This window comes from Dromaius novaehollandiae, chromosome 8, assembly GCF_036370855.1.
Source record: "Dromaius novaehollandiae isolate bDroNov1 chromosome 8, bDroNov1.hap1, whole genome shotgun sequence".
NCBI lineage: Eukaryota > Metazoa > Chordata > Aves > Casuariiformes > Dromaiidae > Dromaius > Dromaius novaehollandiae.
Genome location: NC_088105.1, coordinates 32,319,196 through 32,329,248, shown reverse-complemented (window position 1 = coordinate 32,329,248; position 10,053 = coordinate 32,319,196). Strand labels below are relative to the sequence as shown.

Here is a 10,053-nt window from a genome sequence, read left to right as displayed (position 1 = left end):
ACCTCAGCCCTCTTCATTCGCCAGCTGGGGAAACTGAGGCACAGCACTAATCCAGTGCTTCTCTAAGGCGGTTCTGCTAGCAGTGCCCTGCATCATGCGGGCTACCGAGCACAGGTCCAGAGCAAACTGGGCATCATTTCCAGGGCTGGAGGCCACTTAAAAGGCAACTGCTTCCCCGATGTTGCTAGGAAGTGGTGCTGGCTCCGCTCCAGGCGGTGCCTCCGGCTCCCGGGCGGCCAGCTGCCAGCGTAAGCCGTTCCTGCTGGGCTGTTCATTAACCAGCAGCCCTCCTGCAGGAGCGTCTTGTTTCGCTGAAGCAGGGATCGCGTTTGGGAACGGATCAGGGCACCTTGCAGCAGCCACGGTGGTGGCACGGCGTCACAGGAGCTCCTGCCGCCTGTCGCGCCTGTCTGTGCCCCCAGGACAGCTTCCCTGGGAGCAGCGAGTGCTTCCAAGCCGTGGCATTTAGGGACTGAAACTACAGAGCTGTAAAACCTGGCCCTTCATGAAGCCAGCCCAGCTCTTCCCACACACTGCAGGACTGCATTCCCTCAGAAATGAGTTGCTCAAGCAACATATTGGATCCTTGCATGGCTCAGTGGGGAAAGGGTTAACTGTCTTTGCACTCACAGGCTGGCCACCAGGCCTGAGAGGGGACGCAGGTGGAGCTGAGCTGGGAGCAGTGAGATGAGGTGGGCTAGAAGAGCGGCATTTTTAACCCCAGCTTTGGGAGGAGTGGAGTGGACTTGGGGTGCTGGCTCCCACCCAGGGCTCTGCTGGGCAAATGCAAGATGCAGACAGGGCCCAGAGGGAGGTGGCAGGGAGGATGCTGAGTCCCTGAGGCATCTCCCTTTCTGTCTTCCCTGTCCACTGCTGAGCATCGTCTTGAAGGCAAGGGGAGGTGTTTGACCTGCTGTGAAATGCCAGCTTGGGTGGGCTGGGATCTGCAGGGTCTGAAGGTGTGGGGAACCCTGGCCTTGCTTCAGAAAGTGCTTTGAAGGCCAGTTTTGTAGACACATACACCAGAAACAAGCAGCCGAGGTGCTGGGGGAACAGAGGGGGATATTGGAGATACTGCTTTGCTTCTCACTAGCACAGCTCCTGCTCTGAGACATCTCTGCTCTGCACATTTCAACCCTGAATGGGCTTTTCTGCTCTTAGGGCTTTCCCCCTACATTTGCTGGTAACCTTAAAAGCCCTGACCATCTCCTAGAGAAGGTGTTTCCGCAGCACAGGCAGATGCAGCAGGCCTCCTCCCAGATGAACGCTTGCAAAACACCCTGGAGTCTTCTGATACTGAAACGTGCCGGGCATTCCCCCAAGGCTCCAGCTAAGCTGTGACAGTCCTGATGGGGAGCCCAGCCAAAAAGGGCCACTCTCCGCTGCTGAGAGCCCTCTGGCAACAGAGCGGGAGAGGGGAGCAGGAGCTGGCTGAAAGGTGCTGTGCGAGCTGGGAATGGCAGCCGTGGGCTGGACTCTGGTGCCCCGAAACGCTGTGAGCCGCTGTCTCCTTGCCCTCGATAGCCCTATGGCTAGTGGGTGGGGATGAGAAAATTCAGGTATGCAGGACATAAGTATTTTGGCAATAGGCCCTCCCTGAAAGGTATTTCTCTGAAGAACCTAATGCGGGCAAATGTTTAAAATGTGCACTTGAGCCTCAACATTGAGAAATTGCCATTCCAGCTGAGAAATCCCCTGGGGCAAATGGTCAAGAGGTTTGGAGGGGTCAAACCCTCCTGTGTGGAGGCTCGAGTCAGCGTCTGACTGTTGGGGCTCGGGAGGGAACATGTCCTCAGCACCGCTCTGTGGCAGAGCTGTTTCCTTTTGCCATTATTCCTTTGGCAGCTAGGGGCTGATCCAGCCTGAGACTATATCCTGTGATTTTGGGGTCTGCCAGCTTCTCTGCTTTCATTTCCCCAGTGCTAGTGAAGGCTCTTGGCATTGCTGTGAGCCAAATGAGTGTTGCCTTTCTCCGACAGATAAATCCGTCACTACCCCGAGATCAGGTGACTTGCCTGAGGGTACAGAAACAAGTCTGTGGCGGAGGTGGGAAGAGAGACCTTCCCACTCATCCTCCCTAATGGATGCCTCTCCCCTGATTTGCTCTTTTGGGTGCCAAACAGCATGTGAATTTGGAAAACAAGATCCCCAGAGTTCATTGGTAATGATTTGCTCAGCAGAATTTAACGAGGATTAGCCATTTAGCATTCCCACTATGTCAGCACTCCAGCTCCTGGCTGGGGGGTGTGGTGAGAGGATGGGAACCTATTAATTTTTACCTCTTGGTTGCAAAATAAGTTATAAACAACACCCTTCTAATGAGTAACAGTGTCAGTTTATTCCCTGTCATGTGCACAGCCTGAACATGAGGCAAACGTGCAGCTTTTTTGTGGGAGCAGGAGGGGAGCCGAGCTGTTGCTCTGGAGGGGTTTGGGCACCGGGGCTGAAATGGGTGTCACACCTGGGTGTTCAGCTGATTTCATAGCTGTTCGGCTGGGAGCAAATCTGAAGTGCAAAAGGTCCCTTTCCCTGGCAGAAGGTGGGGAGCAAAGGGGCCCTGCTGCGCTGGGGAAATCGGGCTGCGACAAGCCCTCCCGTAGCTGTGAGTCCAGGGAGGCAGAGGGAAGGGACTTGCTTGCTGCGTGTTCTGGAATAACCACAGAAACATTGGTGCTTGGTCTTGGTCAGGGTCCAGCCACTGCTCGAGTCTCTTTAGAGTTCACTTTCTCAGGAAAATGTCTTTTGCAAGAGCCATTTCGTGTGGTTCGTATCATCTCCCAGTGCGGCGGCTGCAGTCTCTCCTCCACGCTGTCCCTCACTCCGTCCTGCCTCAGTTTCCCCTGCCTGTCGAGCAAGACCAGGAGGCTTCCTGCACGGAAGCAGGCTGCTTGCACTCACGCTGTGAGCTGCGCAGCCCGCGTGGGCCGCGATCTCAGCTGAGGAGCGCAGGGAAGCACGCGAATAGCTGAGCAGCCGGCTCACGGATGTTTCTTGGTGTGATCCTAAAAAGAACAAAAGAGAGCAAGTATAAATGAAATTTATTGTTGGAAAATCTTAATTAGATTTTAAGCCCCAAAGGGAGAAAAGTGAAGTATTATCTGACACAGCTAATGAGTGTTAAGGGTCCATTGTTATATTTCTTGTTTACCTTTCTGTGCTGGCTGATACGGCCTGGATTCTCGCCTGTATTGCCATAATTAGGATATCTCATCTCTCGCTGATAGGGTCGGGGATGCTGTTTAAAGCACAATGCTGTTTCATCCCTCCCTGACAAGAAGAGCGTGATTGGGAAGACAACTTCTCCTGGCTTCCCAGCACTCATGCCAGCCGCGTTGACCTTGCGAGCTGGGGACACCTTTGAGAGATGCTAGCTGGTACCTGATAACATCCAGGTGATGGACATCTCTGACAGTCTGAATGACCTCTCTGATGGGCCCTCATCCATTACAAGGTAATTAAATGGTAGTTAGTGGGGTAAGCACAGGGTCAGGGGTATTTCTTTGGACATCATAGGGCAAAGTTGGCCATTTTGGAAAGACTAATGCTGAGCAGCCACACCAAGAGGAACTGTCTGCAGACTCAGCCAGACCATTGACCTTGAGATGCTCTTGAAGGAAATGTCCTGTCCAGTAAAACATGACTCGACAGTTTCAGCAAGCAGATCTTTCTTCCCCTCGCCTCCCTCTCTAAGGAGTGGTCCAGTTCAGGCAGTGAATATTTCCTGAACTGCCAGGACTACTCCAGCTCTGCTTTCCCAGAGCGGGCACAAAAGTGTGTGTTGGCCACATGCACCAACTGTCTCTCCTGCCCCCAGCCAAGAGATGAATATAAAGTGCCATGGAGCCATAAGCCCGTTGCTGCTTCCCAAGGGCTGAATCCTTCCCAGGGTGAAGAGTGCATGTCCTCCAAGCGGCATCCTATGCACACTTTTAGGGAGGCAAAGCATCCCTGGGTACCCCAATCCTACATCATGCTCCATAATGTTGTCCTCTGCTCCCTGCTTGGGTTTCAGCAAGACATTCAGAGTTGGGACCTATGGGCTGGATACTCTCCTTTTTGAGCAGAAGGTACTCAGGGCACATGCTCTTTCTGTATTACCATAACACTGTATTACAAGGTGCCTGGCACCTCAGTGCCATTAGCTTTTATCTGTTTGGGTCATTCTTTATGGGGACAACATCTTTCTGTTGTGTTGCAGGAGGATACAACTTGGCCCTTAGGCCCCTGGACAGCAGGGCACCTTGTTGAAAGATGCCGTCACCTTGGCACTTCTCTGATCTCCTGATTTTTCAGTGCCAGATCACACATGCAATGAGGTGTGAGAGCCCCTTGTGATCAAGTACAACTCAGTCTAGCATCCAGTCGCATCTTTTGCATGGGCAGAAGGAGATGTTCAGAATGGGTTCCCAAGCAGTGGTTTTAGGCTAGCATGTGATCGTTTCCAAGGGGCTGGCGAAAGGCATAGAGGAAACAGTTAAGGACTCTTTCCCTCTGAGCATTGGGTGCCTTCATGCGTGCTGTGCACTGGAGACCATGCACCTCTGCATGACCATCACATCCCCCCACTCCACCAGTGGAGATCATCTCCTCCTTCAGTCCCATTCAGAAGCCATCTGTTGCAGTGTTGCACCCAGACATGACCCACATGAAAACTGCGCGCGAAGATCTGAGGTGGAGCAAGCAGGGAAGATGTTAACAAGGCTCTTCAGCTGCGGAGACTTAAGATGTTTCTGCTCCAGCTGTGGCCACAACCCTGGAGCACTTGGGCAAAGCCTACCCCTTTCCTTGGATGCCCAGGCACACTCCGATGCTGACAGCTGCATTAAGGCACAAGCAAAGGTGGTTAGCACTGCCTAGCCCTGAGGAGATGTGAATTATTCCGAAGTAGTTTCATTAAAGACTTGCTGTAAGCAACTACTCCAGCCTTGGAGCAGCCAAAGCTCCAAGCCAAAGCTTTCCTTGTGGTAGGCTGCAGGAAGCACCTGCAGGGACAGCATGTGGACCCTAGGAAGCAAGAAGGGAGCCAGGCACAGTGCACTGGGGCCAGGGCTCCTCTCTGCTTCCCCACGGGCAGGTAGGGAATTGCAGAGGGGGAAGAGCAGGCAGGAGGTGAGGGCTGTGCAGGGTCAAAGCCCATGGTGGGGGTGATGCCGGTGGCAGGCCATGAGCGCCTGGAGGGACCGCTGGCTCTCCTCCAGGAAGGGGGAAGGAGCCTGGCCGCAGCAGAGCAGCCAGCCCAGGTGGGAGCGCGTGTGGGTAGATGTGTGCGGGCAAGGTGGCTGGGAAGTTTTTGGTCTTGATTCAAGCCACTTAAAGCCAGGAGTAAAATACCATCCATTGTTGGTTTATACACCCGTAGTAGCCAAACAAACATCCCCGGAGCCTGTCCTTATCACTTTATTACACCTGCTAGAATGAATAGATTAAAGAGGACAAGGGAGGGGGGAGAAAGCAGAAGAATCCAGCAGAAAAACTGGGTTTTGGGATTGTTAATTATTCTCTGGGGTCTCTAATCTTTAACTGGCAAGCAGCATCACTAACTGTCTTAAAGCCCCTCCTGGAACATCCTGATAATAAGCCATCTGCATGAAGGCACCCCGTTATCTGCCCTCCTCCAGCCGCCTGTGACATGGCTGGAGTGGGAGATAATGAATGTGTGGCGTGTAATAACGACACGTCATTCATGATTATCGGGCTGATACCTAACCTTTTAGCTTCATTGTTTGTGCTTCAAAAAAAAAAAGAGAGAGAAAAAAAGAAAAAAAAAGGAAAAAGGAGGAGGAGGGAAAGAAAGAAAAAAAGAAAGAAAAAGAAAGAAAGAGAAAGAGAGAGAGAAAAAGAAAGAGAAAGAGAGAGAGAAAGAAAGAAAGGGAAAGAGAGAGAGAGGGAGAGAAAGAAAGAAAGAAAGAGGAATTTTTGGTGCTACAAGCCCAGCCTGGTGTCCCTGAAGTGTCTCCCTGCCAAAGGGCTGGCTCTCGTGACATCTCTGAGGTGGTTTGGTGGTACCCTGTAAGAAATTGCCTGTTGATTGGCAGCTGCTGTAGCCATGGTGATGAAGGGAGAGAGCTGAGAAAGTGCCAAAATGTCATCGCGTGGCAGGGGCACATTTGGGGCAAACGTTTGGGCGATTAGATCTCTGTTGTCATGCCCTGCCCAGCTCCTCATGCTGTTTTTGCTTCTCTTGAAGCCGTTTAATGTTGGCTTCACAGAGGAGGGTTATCTCATGTCACTTTAACACACTGCCATCCAGAAACTCCCAGCATTTAAAGGCAGGAGGGATGTTTAGGTTGCCTGGTTTCACCTGGATAAGCTGAAATGGGGAAGAATTTTCTTCCTGTTGCTACTGTGCTGGGCCCACTTTTACGCCTGAAGGTTAGTGACACTTTGGCAGTGGCAGATCTTTCACCAAAATCCTTGGATCTCATGCAGAGAGATTTCAAACCTGGGTTATGCGTAATTCTGCCCAGGTGGGAATGGACTTTTTAAAGTGTTTGGTTCAGGTTGCTTCAATTATTGTCAGAACTGCCTGAAAATATGATCTATTTTTTGATCAAAAATGGAACTAGGTTTACTTGTATTTCCTGAGCAGATTTCCCTCAGTGATTTCTCCAGAAAAGGCCTCAGATCAAAATCATCAGTGTCCAGTCACTCACAAAAATCAGAAAGACTGCTGAAAACCAAACGAGCAGCCTTGTTCGCAGTAATTAATGGAGCGATCCTAATAAGCCGCTCCTTGCAGCTGAAGATCTCAAAGCACTTTGCAAGGCTGGACTGGGAGGGAGAGCAGGGCACGAGATAACCCGGAGGTGAGAGGCAGAGATCAGAGATCCTGTCTCCCTCTGCCCCCTCTGCCGGACGGCAGAGCCCTTCCACCTTGACTGCTTCCTTCTGGCCTGTGCCTGGGCTCAAAGATCTGGGGTGATCAGTTTTTAGCCTCATTTCTCTCTCCTCTGTGTTCTTGGCCCTCTCTCAGCCAGGTTTCCCCTTTCCCTGCTGAGAGCCTGTTCGGGTCAGCTGCCAACAGCCGAGCAGAGGGTGGCATGAGCCCTCAGTGCAGGCACCGCCTGGGTTTGCAAGTTGGGCTGGGCCAGGTCTTTCCAGCCAAATGTTCCCCAGGCTCGCTGACTGGCCTACAAGCTGGATGGTCAGTCATCAGAGTTGCAAGATATCTTTTTTGTTCCTTGACTGGTGACTGAAACATCTGATACGTGGCGAAGACTGAAGAGCAGAAATAAATCTCATCATTCCCATGAAAACAACACATGCCCTGCAAATAACACACCAGCTCCAACAATCAGACCCGCAAGGGTAGTGGATTTCTCCTTTCAAAGCAGCTACATGGTAATACATCTTATAAGGGCTACCCTAATGACCTGGGATGATTTAACCCTTCAAAAACCTCTCTTTTCTCTTCCAGTCAATCCCATGCCCTGCCAGTGCAAGCTGAGCTTCCTGCTACCTTGTGGTCAGTGGGACAGGTATGACCATGCTGGAGGAGAGCTCAGCACAGCTGACTCGCATGGCAACCTGCTCTCCAGTCATGTTGGCAGCTGTGTCTTGAACAAAATGGAGCCAGTAATGAAAAGCTGCATAAAAATGCTGCCTTCCAAAGCTTTGCCATGATGAAGCTGGGGATGGGAAGAGAGAGTCTGGCACCGGTTTGAGTTTGTGGATGGTGGAAGGAATGCTGCACTGACACCTACACAGCCTATGCCCAGTTTCTTTCCTGGGATGAAAAAGGGAGGGAGTTGGAAGGAGACGAGGAGTTCTGTCTCCAGCTGCTTTGCAAAATTAATTGCAACCCAAACGTTACGTATTTATTTACAGCATCCCTATCCCTTTAGATACTGAGATAGTCTGAATCAAGAGAGGCCAACCACAGGTCCAGACGAGACCCTTGAGGCAGTTCTGTTTCTTAAACTGAGGATGCAGCAGGTGGGGTGGGCAGAGAGAAAGGGCAGACCCCTGGGGGCTGGCAAGGTCTAATCAGATGTGGTGCCACTCAGACTTGGCTGTCCTGGTCTGGCCACAAGCAGAGAGGAGTTGCCCAGCCTCCTCTGAGAGAGACAGACATGGCGTGGAGTCAGGACCTTCTGCTTGGTCATATCCAACATCAGGCATTCAAATGTCAAGTGAGAATCAGCTGTGCTTGTGCAAGGTGGCTTTGAGCAAGCTGTGTCTCCTCCCTGTGCCTCAGTTTCTCCTTCTTGCTGTGAAGATACATCAACCTTCCTATTGAAGTTAATGAAGACAAGGCAGTGCCTGGCAGGGCTTTGCCTGTGTGAGTCTCTCTAGTAATGCTGAGAGAAGTTATTGCCAGAGGTGGGGGCTAGGCAAATAGCCTCCTATCCTTATTCTCCCACTGTGGCATTATACGTATGTGTGCAGACCTCAGTGCCTCGATTTCCTCAGATTTATGCTGAATACCCTGGTACCTGCAGTGGCAAGTGCTCCCTAGACTGATGCTTCAGCCTTTGCGGTGGGTAGTGGACACCATAATGTTGGGGACTGACAGCAGCTGAGTCTGCTCTGCTTCCCCACACGACTGAGGATGGAGATGGGCCAGGAGGGCCCGGGCAGCCCCGCTGGGACACAGCTCATAGCTGCCCTGCTCCTCTGCCAAGCAATGCTACAGCACACAAGCAGGTGGAAATGAGGCATGGGGAGAGCGAATGTGCCCTCCAACAGAACTGGGATGGGAGCGGGACGTGTGCTCGGAGCCAGGAAGTCAGAACAGCTCCAGCGCCCCAAACACAGGCACAGCTTGAGCCTCTGCAGTGCGTAAAAGGCAGTCCAGGAGGGTACAAACCCTTCTGTGTCATGGTACCCTCTGGCCAGCCTGGGCCACCATGCGCAGAGAGAGCATTGATCATCGACAGAGATGCAAGCTTGTGTTGAAAGGTGCCTGTCACTGGGGAGTGCCGAGTCCTGACTGGAGCTCACATAGGACCAGATAACATATAATTTGCTATTTACAAGAATTTCCTCTTTTTCCTTTATAAAATCAAGCCCACCTTTGCTGGAGCGGTGTCCTGCCGTGTTTCTAGCCCTGGCGTTTGGTTTCTTTCTTCCCTTGGTGTAGCAGTAGTGATAATGGGCTTCTCCGAACACAGCTCAGGGAGGATGGAAGAGCTCTGGGTTTTTCTGAATCTCTCACTGCCACCTAGTGATCTGTTTTCGATCGATCTCTGGGAGACTTTTGGCACACCTTACCCTCCAGCCTTTCCGCACTGCGTGGCCGCAGGGCTGGGGGGCCTGGCAGGGGGTGCTTGTACCAGGACCAGCCCTCCCCAGGCCCAACATCCCCCCACGCAGGCGGAGCTCCCACCTTTGCTTCTCTGGCGACTTCAGCTGTGAAACCCCTTGCCCGCCTTCCTGCCTCTGGGTTTTGTTGACAAATCTAGAAGGAACATAAATAACCTTTATCTCTCTGTAATTGTAGTCTCTTCATGTACAGCAGCGCCTTTCTCTGACACAAGACCTGCTTTTTGCCTTTCACTCCTGTACTGAGCAGTCAGTTCTCAGCCTATGCAGAAAAGGGTTTGAGAAGAACCCTTGCTCCCACTTGGGGTGCTTTTTGTGAGCTGATTTTGTTGTTGCCACTGCCATTTGGGAGTGATTTTTGTTTTGCTTTGTTTTAACCCAGAGTGTCTCAGTAATGTGCGTTATCACACAAACTCACAGAGGGAGCAGAACTGCAGGCTTAGCAAGCCATGACACAGGAGGGGTGGAATCGGGCTCATCGGGGTAAAGGAGAGCAGGAACATCTTAAACAGTATTTGCAGCTTGAGAAAATACTCACAGAACTGCACCCTCACAATCCTGACTGCTTTGTTTCTTTCCCACCTCCTTTGCTAGGCTTTGGACCAGCAACAGAGCAAAGAGGACACGGCCTTATCTTGGGGCTGCCAGGCCTCATCCTGTACAACCTGCCCCACAAATGCAAAGGAAACCATGCTCCGAGAACACTACATTTATTCTCATTTCAGGCAGAAGAGGAGGATAAGACTGATTACACTCACTGTTGAAAATGGTAAGGGCTTTGTTTTTCCA

The 10,053-nt window shown here is 51.7% G+C and overlaps 1 long non-coding RNA gene across 1 annotated transcript; it reads left to right on the top strand.

The window, feature by feature from the left end:
- Positions 1-1,363: 1,363 nt before the first annotated feature.
- LOC135329051 (uncharacterized) lies at positions 1,364-5,095 on the top strand. Its single transcript, XR_010390252.1, has 3 exons — positions 1,364-1,559; positions 3,225-3,451; positions 4,199-5,095. It is a non-coding gene; the product is annotated as an uncharacterized LOC135329051 (long non-coding RNA).
- Positions 5,096-10,053: the final 4,958 nt, after the last annotated feature.